Source organism: Artemia franciscana, chromosome 8, assembly GCF_032884065.1.
Source record: "Artemia franciscana chromosome 8, ASM3288406v1, whole genome shotgun sequence".
NCBI lineage: Eukaryota > Metazoa > Arthropoda > Branchiopoda > Anostraca > Artemiidae > Artemia > Artemia franciscana.
In genome coordinates, this window is record NC_088870.1 from 27,742,210 (window position 1) to 27,755,876 (window position 13,667).

The 13,667-nt window shown below is 37.3% G+C and overlaps 1 protein-coding gene across 1 annotated transcript in view; it reads left to right on the forward strand.

The window, feature by feature from the left end:
- LOC136030235 (uncharacterized) overlaps positions 1–13,667 on the forward strand; it is a 94,380-nt gene that overhangs the window by 4,813 nt on the left and 75,900 nt on the right. The window lies entirely within an intron of this gene.

Sequence of the window (13,667 nt, forward strand, 5' to 3'; positions counted from 1 at the left end):
AAAATAACCACCCAAAAAAAGTTCTGGATACTGCCCTGGAGATTATATATCAATTTCTATCTCCACCCTCCCCTCTTCTCTCCCTTAGAAATAGTTCTTTATTTATCTGAATACTCGATGAGAGTTGGTAATTTTTGGCATTAAAATGCACCAATTGGGGTATCTCCATCCCTCCCTAACTACAAAAATATCAGAGAAACCCATTGTAGAGGTTTAAAGCCCTTATATTCAAACTGTTGAAATTAAAAAACAACAGGTAATTTTTCTAAGACAGTGAAATTTGTTTAGACCTTAAAAATATTTCGGCAAGTTCGGGAGATTAGCTAAAACATTTAGCCAGCCGTCCCGGTTAAGTAGTTGGCATTCTGGGTTGGTAATCCTTTGTCTGAAGGGCACGGGTTCGATCCCTGGGGTGGCCGGTTATTTGGTTTGGGAAGCGGGCCTGTGGCGTAATTCCGTAAGCTCGGCCAGAGTCCACCCATGTCTAAATGGGCACCTAGAGAAATCTGTGGAACGTAAGCAGGAAGGGTGATCGAAAGCACAAGATGTTTAGCCCCCAGCCCCCTATTGCACTTCCTGGTTGAAGGGCCACGAAACAGAGATCAGTACCACCGGTTCGGACCTTGAGGGTCTAGTGCCGTCATGCTACTACTATTTAGTTTGGGCGAGAGGGAGATACCTCAAAGCGTATATTGCCCAAAAATACCAACTCTCATTGTACCTTCAGATAAATACAGAAAAGTTTATAAGTAGGGTTCCGCCGATATATCCGCCAGCCGATATTATCGGTGCCAATATGAGGTTCAGAGTCATTATCGGATATCGGGAAAGAAGTATCGATTATCAGCCAATATTCTTTTTTTTTGCGCAATTTGTCCAGAAGATAGAACCATATTTTCTCAGTTAATTTCGCTTTAAGTTTATGTCCGCATTTGTCGGCATACTGGACGATTTTGTCGGCACATTCTGTAAATACCTCGTCCAAACTTAAAACCCTAGCGGCATCCCTGTGTCCAGTTGGCCAAGAATTGACTTGTTAGTAAGAGACTATATCATATAAATGTTAAATGCAGTTTTCCCATTAGAATGTGGATAATTAAAATTCAAAGTCCCGCTATTGAAAGTTGGATTTGAATAATCTTTTTCAATAAATATTTTATAGTTCTTTCAATCAGATTTTTACGTATTTGTGTTTACAATTAAAAAATAAATCACCAATACAACACCACAAACATAGAAATAAACATACACCATTAAAAAAGACAAAAGGAGAAAGGAAGACTGTTTTCCAACTTTATTAATTAATATAGATCAGTACTTGAATGAGGCCATAATCCTACTCATCCATCCAATTACATAAGTTAAACAGCATGGCCATACACAATCAACCATAAAGAATAGATGAAAGAATACATAAAGAAAGAATCCATGGACAGGCAGTCGTGTCGTAAGTAAGTATAGGTCGTTATTTACCAAATATAAAAACAATAAAAAAGACAAATAATTCAGAGGCGACAACCCAACACAAGGGCTCATCAGGAGAAGACACACTTACCTATAGGGTTTCGGCACTTTAAATTCCCTACCCAGGCAAGTGGCGTGCCTACCATAAATTCCCTATGGTATCCCCGTGCTAGGTATCACCACCAAATTATATGCCTATGAAAAATTAAATGTAAAACAACCAAGTAACTCCAGAACTAGCTTATCATACCTTGGTTTTGGCCCTCGGGTATTTCGATTAATCTGAATAATCATACCTGTCCAAAATCTATATTAATACTTACGGTTAAAAGGGTACAAAAAAATCAAACAGTTCTCATAAACGGCATAATTTTTGGAATTCAAAGTGAATTATTGAGTCTGTTCTTTGATGTGTAATAGACCAGGGAGAAACATGAGAGTATTGATATGGGCAGAGAATGGGGGGGTTTAAACTTTAGGCAAGGTTTTTTTTTTATAGGGGAATTTATCGGTAAATTATATCAGTATCGTAACGGTGTGATACCGATATATCGATTTCGGACCCCAAAAATCCATATCGATCGGGCCCTAGTTCAAAGGGAGAGAAGAGGGGAGGGTAGAGGTAGTAATTGATGTATAATCTTCAGGGTCGTATCCATAACTTTTATTTGGGGTGTTATTTTTGAGAAGGGGGGAAGGGCTACAAAAAAACTTTAAAAAGCTTCTAAAAAATGTAAAATTGATATTTATTCCCTCTTGATTTCCGGGAATTTTTCTAGTCTATGATGTTATTATAAAATTAAAGCATAACATTTAACCCGAAAATGAGCAAAATTTATTCCGTATAGGAGTGGGAATGCCCTCTTCCTCATACCTTTCGAAACACAGTCTAGTGTTAATAATTTATCACGGTGGGCCTAGCCAGAAGGTAAATGCAAACCTCGCTTATTCCTCTTTTTTCCCATGGCCTATTATTTCACTGTTTTTGTCGTTTGATCGCGTACTATAAACATGTTGTGATTGCTCTTTATAAATCATCGAATATCTCCTAACTTGGCCGTTAGCGATGAAACCACGTTTACCCGCTGTCAAGTGGAAAACCCTTTGCCTCAATTTACGTGTCAATATATGCTTTAATTTGACAGATACGAGGCTCTTGTCTGTTATTTTCCAAATATGCGGGCAGGTATGCAAAATGTCCCAAGGGACTGTGTTCATTAATCACTTATTGTGTGATAACATCTCCATTTATTTTAAAGAATATTTTTGCTCTTTTTTGGTGCTATTTAAAGGAATATCGAACACAGCAGTTTATAAAGCAAACCTAAAATGGGTTTTGAGCTTCATCTAAATTTCAGCGAAAATATGTGTCGGCTTTAGATTTTTCTCCATTTGAAATATTCGTCTCTTTCTCTTTTAAAAAAACCACAGAAAGACTGAAAAATCCCTCAATTATTTATCATTAGCAAACCAAAAAATACTTAACATGGGATAGATAGCAAGTTGATTTGAATAGGTGTGACCCCTTAATCTTCATCATTAGATAATTCCAAGATGAAAGGATGATTTAAACGCAGTCCAAAGAAATAAAGTCCAGTCTGAAATATTTTTAACTTGAGTTTATCCTATTTTTAGGTTTTAATCACTTACATATCATAGAGCTGTATATATATTAAAATCAAAAGAGAAATTACTTCACTGAAACGAAGTAAAATATATTGAGGAGAAGACACATTTTTGCCAAACTGTCCTGGCGAAACCTTGTGAGCAATAACGAAAAAAAGATGTGGATTCGTCCAAATCTAGGAAGAATTCTGAAGCGAGATCTTGTGAGCAAAAACGAAAAAAAGATGTGGATTCGTCCAAATCTAGGAAGAATTCTGAATATAACGAGATGTCCTAGATATTTTTGTTCCGTAGGAACTAGAATTAAATATCTGGAGAGCTCCATCAAACAACAAATCAATTTGAAATTTTAGAAATAATTTTTCAAGAAACGCGGAGAGTTTATGATAATATCCTAATAGATGACTGAGCCCTTATTGTAATTAAATAAAAAAATAATTTTTTTTTTAACTGAAAGTTAGGAGAAACCTTAAAACTTAAAACGAACAGAAATTAGTCCGTGTATGAAAGGGGCTTTTCCTTCTCAAAGTCCCGTTCTTTACACTAAAGTTTGACTCTTTCTCTCTATTCTACTTTATAAAAGAGTAAATAACTTTAGCGTAAAGAGCAGGACGTTGAGGAGGGACAGCCCCTTTCATACACGGAGTAATTTCTGTTCTTTTAAGTTTTAATGTCACTCCTTCCTTTCAGACTTTTTTTTTTTTTTTTTCATTTCTGAACGTTTTTGAATTAATGCGAGTTTGATTTCGGCTCTCCGCAAATGAATAATTAAAACGAAATTTGCTTGTTATTTTTTTTTTTCTGCTAAATGGCTTTCTCTTAGTTTCGATCAGACGATTTTGAGAAAAAGGGTGGGGGACGAGGCCTAGTTGCCCTCCAATTTTTCTGTTGCTTAAAAAGGCAACTAGAATTTTTAATTTTTAAAGAACCCTCTTATTAGTAAAAAATATACTTAACTTACAAATTAACTTACGTAACAAACTTCTATATTTGTATATTTTTATTATGTATATGAGAGGGTTTGCCCCCTCGTTAATACCTCGCTCTTTACACTAAAGCTTTAAATTTTTTCCAATTCTTTCAGATTGACCCCTGAATCACAAAGGCTGTAGAATAAATAGTTGAAATTACTAAAAATACTTTAGCGTAAAGAGCAAGGTATTTAGGAAGAGATGAACCCCCCATACACGTAATAATCTCTGTTCGTTTTAAGTTTTAATGCTGGTCCTTACTTTCAGTGGAAAAAACTTTTTCATATTTATTTTTTCATTGTTTTTTAAAAATAATACTAGAAAATCCTGCGGCTCCTTCATGGAATTTCTCTTCTCCCATGACAAATTCCACCAAGGGAAAATCCTCCTATTTAGCCCCCTCCTCCCAACCAAAAAATCCCCCCGGAATGGTCATGGGGACATTCCCCCATGAAAAACTATGACTTTGGGGCTGACTTCCAAATAACCATTACTGCATGGAAACGCTGGTCAAAGTTTGTAGCTTAAAGCCCCTCCCCCACGGACTGTGGGGAGTAAGTCAGCCCCAAAGACATAGTTATTATGTTTTTCGATTATGCTGAACAAAACGGCTATCTTAAAATTTTGATCAATTTTGAGCGTGGGAGGGGGCCTAGGTGCCCTCAAATTTATTTAGTCTCTTAAAAAGGCACTAGAACTTTTGATTTCCGTTAGAAGGAGCTCTCTCGTGACATTCTAGGACCACTTGGTTGATACGATCACCCCTGTGAGAAAAAAAACTAACAAATAAATAAACACGCACCCGTGATCGGTCTTCGGGCTAAAAATACTAAGTTCCACATTTTTGTACATAGGAGCTTGAAACTCCTACACTCGGGTTTTCTGATACGCTGAATGCGATGGTACGATTTTTGTTAAGATCCTATAGATTTTAAAGGGTGTTTCCCCTATTTTCCTAAACGAGGCAAATTTTCTCAGGCTCGTAGCTTTTGGTGAGTAAGATTAAATTTGATGAAACTTATATATTTAAAATTAGTATAAAAATCTGATTCTTTTGAAGTATCTATTAGTATCAAAATTCCGTTTTTATGGCACTTGGTATTCACCAAGTGACATATAGCAATCGCCAATTCTGTCGGTCTGTCGGTCTGTCTGTCGGTCCCGGTTTTGCTACTTTAGGCACTTCCAGGTAAGCTAGGACGATGAAATTTGGCAGGCGTATCAGGGACGGAACCAGCTTAAATTAGAAATAGTCGTTTTTCCAATTTGACCATCTGGGGGGGGGAGTGGGGGGCCGGTTAATTCGGAAAAAATAGAAAAATTGAAGTATTTTTAACTTTACGAACTGTTGATCAGATCTTAATGAAATTTGATGTTTGGAAGGGTATCGCGTCTCAAAGCTGTTATTTTAAATCCCTACCAGATCTGGTGACATTGGGGGGGGGAATTGGCGGGGGGAAAACCTAAAATCTGGGAAAATACTTAGAGTGGCGGGATCGGGATGAAACTTGGTGGGAAAAATAAGCACAAGTCCTAGATACATGATTGACATAACCGGAACGGATCCGCTCTCTTTGGGGTGGTTGGGGGGGGGGGGGGTAATTCTGAAAAATTAAAAAAATGAGGTATTTTTAACTTACGAGCGGGTGATCGGATCTCAATAAAATTTGATATTTAGAAGGATATGGTGTCTTAGAGCTCTTATTTTAAATCTCGACCAGATCTGGTGACATTGGGGGGGGGGATTTGGGAGGGAATAACCTAAAACTTGGAAAAAACTTAGAGTGGAGGGATCGGGATGAAACTTGGTGGGAATATTAAGCACAAGTCCTAGATACATTATTGACATAACCGGAAGGGATCCACTCTCTTTAGGGTAGTTGGGGGGTGGGGGGTAATTCTGATAAATTAGAAAAAAATGAGGTATTTTTAACTTACGAACGGGTGATCGGATCTCAGTGAAATTTAGGACCGGATCTTCTCTCTTTGGTGGAATTGGAGGGGGGGGGGGTAATTTTGAAAATTGAGGTATTTGTAACTTACGAAAGGGTGACCAGATCTTAATGAAATTTGATATTTAGAAGGATCTTGTGCTTTAAAGTTCCAATTTTAAATTTCTACCAGATCCTGTGACATTGGGGGGAGTTGGAGGTGGAAACCGAAATTCTTGGAAAACGTAAAAATTGGGGTATTTTTACCTTACGAATAGATGATCGGATCTTAATGAAATTTGATTTTTAGAAGGAATTCATGTCTCAGAGCTCTTATTTCAAATCCCAACCAGATCTTTTGACATTGGGGGGAGTTGGAGGGGGAAATCTCGGAAAAACAATTGGAGTGCAGGAATCGGGGTGAAGCTTGGTGGATAGAATAAACAAATGTCCTTGATACGTGATTGACAGACTCTTACTGGATTTGCTCTCTTTGGGGGAGTTGGGGGGAGGTGTTCAGTGATTTGGCGAGTTTGGTGCTTCTGGACGTGCTAGGACGATTAAAATTGGTAGGCGTGTCAGGGAGCTGGACAATTTGACTTGATAAAGTCGTTTTCCCAGATTCGACCATCTGGGGCTAAAGGGAGAGGAAAAATTAGAAAAAATAGGTATTTATAACTTACGAGTGGGTGATCGGATCTTAATGAATTTTAATATTTAGAAGGACATCGTGACTCAGAGCTCTTATTTTAAATCCTGACCGGCATAAAGCCTCTTATTTTCCTTTTTGAATCAATTTATTGATTCATAGAATTTTGTTAGAGCTCACACCATACGATCTCTTGGCTCTTAGCTCTTCTCTCCTCGTCACAAGTGCCATATGAGCTCTTAGCTCTTGTTTAGATCTTGTTTAGAGTTTTGTTTACTATTGAGCCGGGTCGCTCTTTACTACAGTTCGTTTGACTAGACATTGCAGGAAAATGGGCTGTTCCCTCCTCAACGCCCCGCTCTTTACGCTACTGTTTTAAAAAGTAGAGTTAAGAGAAAGAGTGAAACTTTAGCATAAAGAGCGGGGCGTTGAGGAGGGACCAGCCCCTTTCATATACGGAGTAATTTCTTTCTTTTAAGTTTTAATGTCGCTCCTTATTTTCAGTTAAAAAAAAACTTTTTTTTATTTAATTACACAAAAACACGTCGACTAACTTATTTATTCCAGAAGAAAAAAATCTCGTTCAGCATTGATCAGTTCAAAATCGCTAAGGTTATTATGTAAACTGCAAAAATATTTATGGTGCCTGAGCAATAATATTAATTTTTTAGTTGAAACATGTAAAACACCTGATATTTTCAAAATTAGTTTTTTTTGTTAGATAACAGCAATTCACTTTGTTAGATAACAGTAATTCACACAACCAGTTGTATAATTTTAGAAGGAAGGCCTAAAAATCGTAAATTTGCAATTATTACAAGTGATGGTTCTTTGGAACCACCTGAACTATCAACGTGATAGGACTAGAAAAACGGCCCTAACGTATTAAATTTATAATTGATAAAAATCAACAACCTGGACGACCAATACGGCATCTAAAGCAACGGGCATTGCTAAATTGTCTGATTTAATCAAAATCCAAAATGACGAAGAAAGACAAATGCGGTTAGAAGATATGCAACAACGAGTATCAAAACATGTCAAAAGTGAAAATGAAGAACAAAGACACGGGTGGTTAGAAGATACACGAAAGCAAGAATCTGAGCGTGTCAAAAATGAAAATGAAGAGCAAAAACAGGGGCTGTTAGAAGACATGAGACACCGATATATTCTGGCCTACAAAAACCATCTACATTGGCCAGAAGCTTGAGAAAATTTGCTAAGAGCCTGAATTTTGGAAACAAAAATTCCAATTTCAAAACTGATGATTACATCGAACCACCTGAACTATCACACAACCAAAAGATATACCACACCGAGAACAAGGAGATTTGTCAATAAAAAATAAGCGGTAGTAAGAATTATAAGCAATTTTCAGAGGGGAATATCAGAACATGCCAAAAATGGAGTGAAAAGCAAAAATTGGGAAGTTAGAAGACAAGCGACAGCAAAAATCAGAGCAAGTCAAAAATGAAGGTTAAGAACAAAAGACATATTAGGATACAAGAACATCGCCATCACAATCTTCGACGCCGACAAAAACTGGCTCAAAACCCAGTATAAACCTATAAAGATTCCATAAACAACACAATTCTTTATTAAAAGTCATTGGGACCCTCAGTGTTCTTTGTGTTACCTGGGGAACCCTCTATTTTCCCTAGGAAGGAGTAGCAAACAAATTTTACTCATTTTAAGGCTGTTACATAGAACGAGAATCGATATATACAAGCTTACGAATTGTCGAGTGCCCGGGGCCCGTATCTAAATCAGCGACATAGTTTTTTTAACTGGCATATTGACACTTCTGACCGCTAAAACGATCTAAAAACGTCATAACTTTAAGGAAGAATTTTTATTTTTCCCATAATGGGTGTATCTACCCTATGTTGATGCCAAGACATCAATAACAAGCTCATATTGTCTGCAGTTACAAGATAAGTGACAATGAGAATCAATACAGACAAGCCTGTCGCGTAGCAGTGACAGGACCTGGCCTCGAAATCAGCTTTATAGTTTATTTTCTTCTTAAAACCGGCAAAGTAACTTTTTTGGACACAAAGACAATCTAAATAGGTCACAACTTTAAGAAATAATTCGTATTTTTCCAAGGGTGGGTGTATTGAACCTTTGGCGACATCATGGCATTAAGAAAAGATTCAAATTGTCTGTGATTAGAAGACAAGCGACAATGAGAATCCATATATACAAGCCTGCCGGGTGCCAAGTGCCGAAGCCCCCTATTTCCCCTGTCTACATTGTTTACCAAATTTTCTTTTAATAAAGTCTCGGCTGCTCTTGCCCTGCGTATCTCTTTATTTACAGTTTGTTACCACAAAATGTTTAATGAAACCTAATAGAGATATTTTTAATTTGAGTATCTTCGAATGCTATAGACGTAAGACAAAATGTGTTTGTTGGGAAATTGGATATACGAACCAATACCAAAACGTGGACAAAACACACCTTGGAATCTATTTTAGATACTAAGCTCTTAACAACCACACCACAGATAGTTAATTATAGTTTTTTCAGATAGTTCATTGTCTAAAGCCAATAAGGAGTCAAACAGTTCGTGGTACTGTAAGTAAGGAGCGATTCGGCTCCATAGTAATCGAAACTAAAGAAGCGGAACTTTGATATCAATAGATCAACAAAATTGGATCTTTATGCTAATTTAAAATACGTAAGGTTTATCAAGTTTAATCTTATCCATCAGAAGTTATGAGCCTGATAAAATTTGCCTTATTTTCAAAAAAGGGGGATACACCCCCTAAAAGCAACAGAATCTTAATTTTTTGCCGGAAGAAAAATCACAGATGCGTGTTGTTTTTCCAGGAGTGGTTGTATTGACCCGGTGATGCTAGAACATTGTGAGAGGGCTTATTCGAAAGGAAAATAAAAGCTCTAGTGCCCTTTTTAAGTGACTAAAAAAATTGAAGGGTAACTAGGCCCGCCCCAAAGGTTATTTTCTTCTCGAAGTGACCCGATCAAAATTTTGAGATAGCCATTTTGTTCAGAATAGTCGAAAAATCTAGTAACTATGACTTTAAGGATGACGTCACAATCCCCTGGGGAAGGGCTGCAAGTTGTGAATTTTGCCCATTGTTTACATATACTATAGGTTATTACTAAATGTGCAGACATTTTCAGAAGGGATTTCTTCTGTGGGTGGGAGGGTCGGGGGAAGGGGTTTACATGGAAGGATCTATTCATGGGGGAAGGAAATTTTCCTTGAATGAGCTGCCAGATTTGCCAACATTATTTAAAAAACAATCAGAAACTAAATTTGAAAAAAAAAATTTCAACTGAAAGTAAGGAACAACATTAAAACCTAAAACAAACAAAATTATTTCGCAGGTGAGGAGGTTCACCCCCTCGCCAATACCTCGCTCCTTACACTGAAGTTCAAATTGTGTTCCAATTTTTTAAGAATGACCCCTGAATCACAAAGGCCGTTTAATTAGAATAAATAGCTCTTCAGAAAGTACTGCAAATACTTCAGCGTAAGAAAGAACGTGGTATTGACGTGGGGGCGAACTCCCTTATATACGTAATAATTTCTATTCGCTTTAAGTTTAAATGTCACTTCCTACTTTCAGTTGAAAAAAAATTGTTTTTTTATTTAATCACAAAAAAGAAATAAGACTTACCTGTATTGCGTCATCAATTAGCATTGTAAATTAAGAAATTTCCCCTATTTGAGGCTGCTAGGCAAAAGGACAAAATTACTTTCAGGTTTTGGAGATTTTAGTACTAGGCTTTGTGGAGTCTACTTATCCTGTTCCCAATGCCATAGTAATAGAGCGTTCGCTTTTAAAACAATGGGAATATAAATCATAAGTTCGATGTAGAGAGTGAAAAATCAAGGAGGATGCAGCCACCTCAAGAAAAAAATTGAGGTTTTGAAATTGTTCTTAAATTTGTTTGAAAAAACTAGTTTTATCATGTTTAATATATATATATATATATATATTTAATATTTTTAATTCCATATCAGAGGCTATCACGAATATTAGGCGGGCTACCACCCCCAACCCCATCTCCCTTTATAATAAAGTTTAGTTTGTTGAAGCTTCATAGCACTGCTTCGATACAAAAGGCTCATTTAGTAGATTTGCTTTTCAAAATTAAGTATGGTTTTCTTAAACAAACTATCGTTTGAACAACCAGAGGGATTTTTCATCCCTTCATCTTTAGGAAGGATACCACCACCGTGTGGTATTTCTGCATGTGAACCTGAGAAGCTCATTATATAATTTTTTGATAGTTTTAGGTTAGTTGTGTATCGGAACTTTCACTCAGTATCTTTTCAAGCATTTATATCATTGCTTCATGGGTCAATAATAATCTATGAAGAAATTCAAGGGCAAGTTGCAGGAACTTATAGAAGAATGCTTGGAAAAAGTTTTCCTCTGAGCTCAAAAGCGTTCAACGCACCAACAAAGTGCAACAATATCTCTCACGAATCCTTCCTCCAAAATTTAACTTGAATGATAATCTTTATTATTTTTATTTCTTTCTTCTATCAAGTTTCCAATTATCCTAAGTTTGAATATCCTTATTCTGAAGTCTGGCTTCAATTAGTGAAATATGATCCATACAATGAATCATTTTGAAACATAAAATTCCACTGTATCCAAGATATATTTCTTCTAATAAGAACACAGGGCGTGGCTCAGCTTACACTAAATTTTGAAGATGATCATTAGAATTAGGATTTTTATTTGGAGAATGGAATCATTTTTGGGTAGCGTTTACAACAGCAGAAAGCTATTTCAACTGTTTTTTTACCATGATGTGTTGTGAACGAGCCTAGTTGTTACCAGAAAAGGTTGAGCATCGATGTAACCATGGTTTTCATTGTGCCAATGATTTAAAAGGGCGTTTCGTAAAAAGCTACCTCGTAACAAAACAAGAGCTAAGAGCTCATGTGGCACTTGTGAGGAGGCCAGAAAAGCTAGGAGCCAAGAGCTCATATGGAATGAGCTCTAACAAAATTCTAAGAATCAATAGATTGATTCAATTGGAAAATCAGAGGCTTAACGCCTGTCGGGGTTTAAAATAAAAGCTATGAGTCACGATGTCCTTCTAAATATCAAAATTCATTAAGATCCGATCATCCACTCGTAAGTTATAAATACCTCAGTTTTTTATTTTTCCTCTCCCTTTAGCCCCCCAGATGGTCAAATCTGGGAAAACGACTTTATCAAGTCAATTTGTGCAGCTCCCCGACACGCCTACCAATTTTCATCGTCCTAGCCCGTCCAGAAGCACCAAACTCACCAAAGCACTGAACTCCACCCCCTAAATCTCCCAAAGAGAGCGAATTCAGTACGGTTACGTCAATCACGTATCTACGACATTTGCTTATTCTATCCACCGAGCTTCATCCCGATTCCTCCACTCTAAGCGTTTTCCAAGATTTCCAAATTCCCCCTCCAACTCCCCCTAGTGTCAACAGATCTCGTTGGGATTTGAAATAAGAGCTCTGAGACATGCATTCCTTCTAAATATCAAATTTCATTAAGTGCCGGTCACCCGTTTTTAAGTTAAAAATACCTAAATTTTTCTAATTTTTCCAAATTAACACCCCCCAGCTCCTCCAAAGAGAACGGATCCGTTCCAATTATGTCAATCACGTATCTAGAACTTGTGCTTATTCTTCCAATCAAGTGTCATCCCGATCTCTGCACTGTAAGGGTTTTCCAAGATTTCTGTTTCCCTCCTCCAACTCCCTATGTCCCCAGATCCAATTCGAGTAGAAAATGGAGCATCCGAGACATAAGATCCTTCTATATATCAATTTTCATTTAAATCTGATCACCTATTCGTAAGATAAAAATACCCCAATTTTCACGTTTTCCAAGATTTCCAGTTTCCTCCTCCAACTCCCCCCAATGTCACAGGATCTAGTTGGAATTGAAAACAAGAGGTTTAAAGCACAAGATCCTTCTAAATATCAAATTTCATTAAGATCTGATCACCCGTTTGTAAGTTACAAATACCTCATTTTTCCGAATTATCCCCCCCCCAACTCCACCAAAGAGAGTAGATTCGGTCCGGTTATGTAGTCACGTATCTTAGAATTCTTCTATTATTCCTATCCAGTTTCTATCCCCCCCCTCCCCAGCTACCCCCCCTCCCAAATGACGCTGAATCCGGTTGAGATTTAAAATAAGAGATGAGTTACGAGGTCCTTCTTAATATAAAGTTTCATGTAGATCTGATCACTCTTTCATAAGTTAAAAATACATCATTTTTTCTAATTTTTCAGAACTAACCCTCCCTCCAATTCTCCCAAATAGAGCACATCCGTTCCCATTATGTCAATCACGTATCTAAGACTTCTGCTTATTTTTCCCACCAAGTTTCATCCCGATCCCTCCACTCTAAGCGTTTTTCATGATTTTAGGTCCCCCTAAACTCCCCCCAATGTCACCAGATCCGGTTGGGATTTAAAATAAGAGTTTTGAGACACGATATCCTTCTAAATGTCAAATTCCATTGAGATCTGATCACCCGATAAAAATACCACATTTTTTCTAATTTCTCAGAATTAACCCTCCCCCCCCCAACTACCCCAAAGAGATTGGATCCGTTCTAGTTATGTCAATGATGTATCTAGGACTTGTGCTTATTTTTCCCACCAAGTTTCATCCCGATCCCTCCACTCTAAGTGTTTTCCAAGATTTTAGATCTCCCCCTCCCAACTCCCCCTCCAATGTCATCAGATCCGGTCGGGATTTAAAATAACACCTCTGAAACACGATATCCTTCCAAACATCAAATTTCATTCAGATCTGATCAACCGTTCGTAAGTTAAAAATACTTCATTTTTTCTATTTTTTCGAATCAAACGACCCCCCCCCAAGATGGTCAAATCGGTAAAACGACTGTTTCTAAATTAATCTGGTCTGGTCCCTGATACGCCTTCCAAATTTCATCGTCCTAGCTTACCTGGAAGTGCCTAAAGTAGCAAAACCAGGACCGACAGACAGACCGACAGACCGACAGAATTTGCGATTG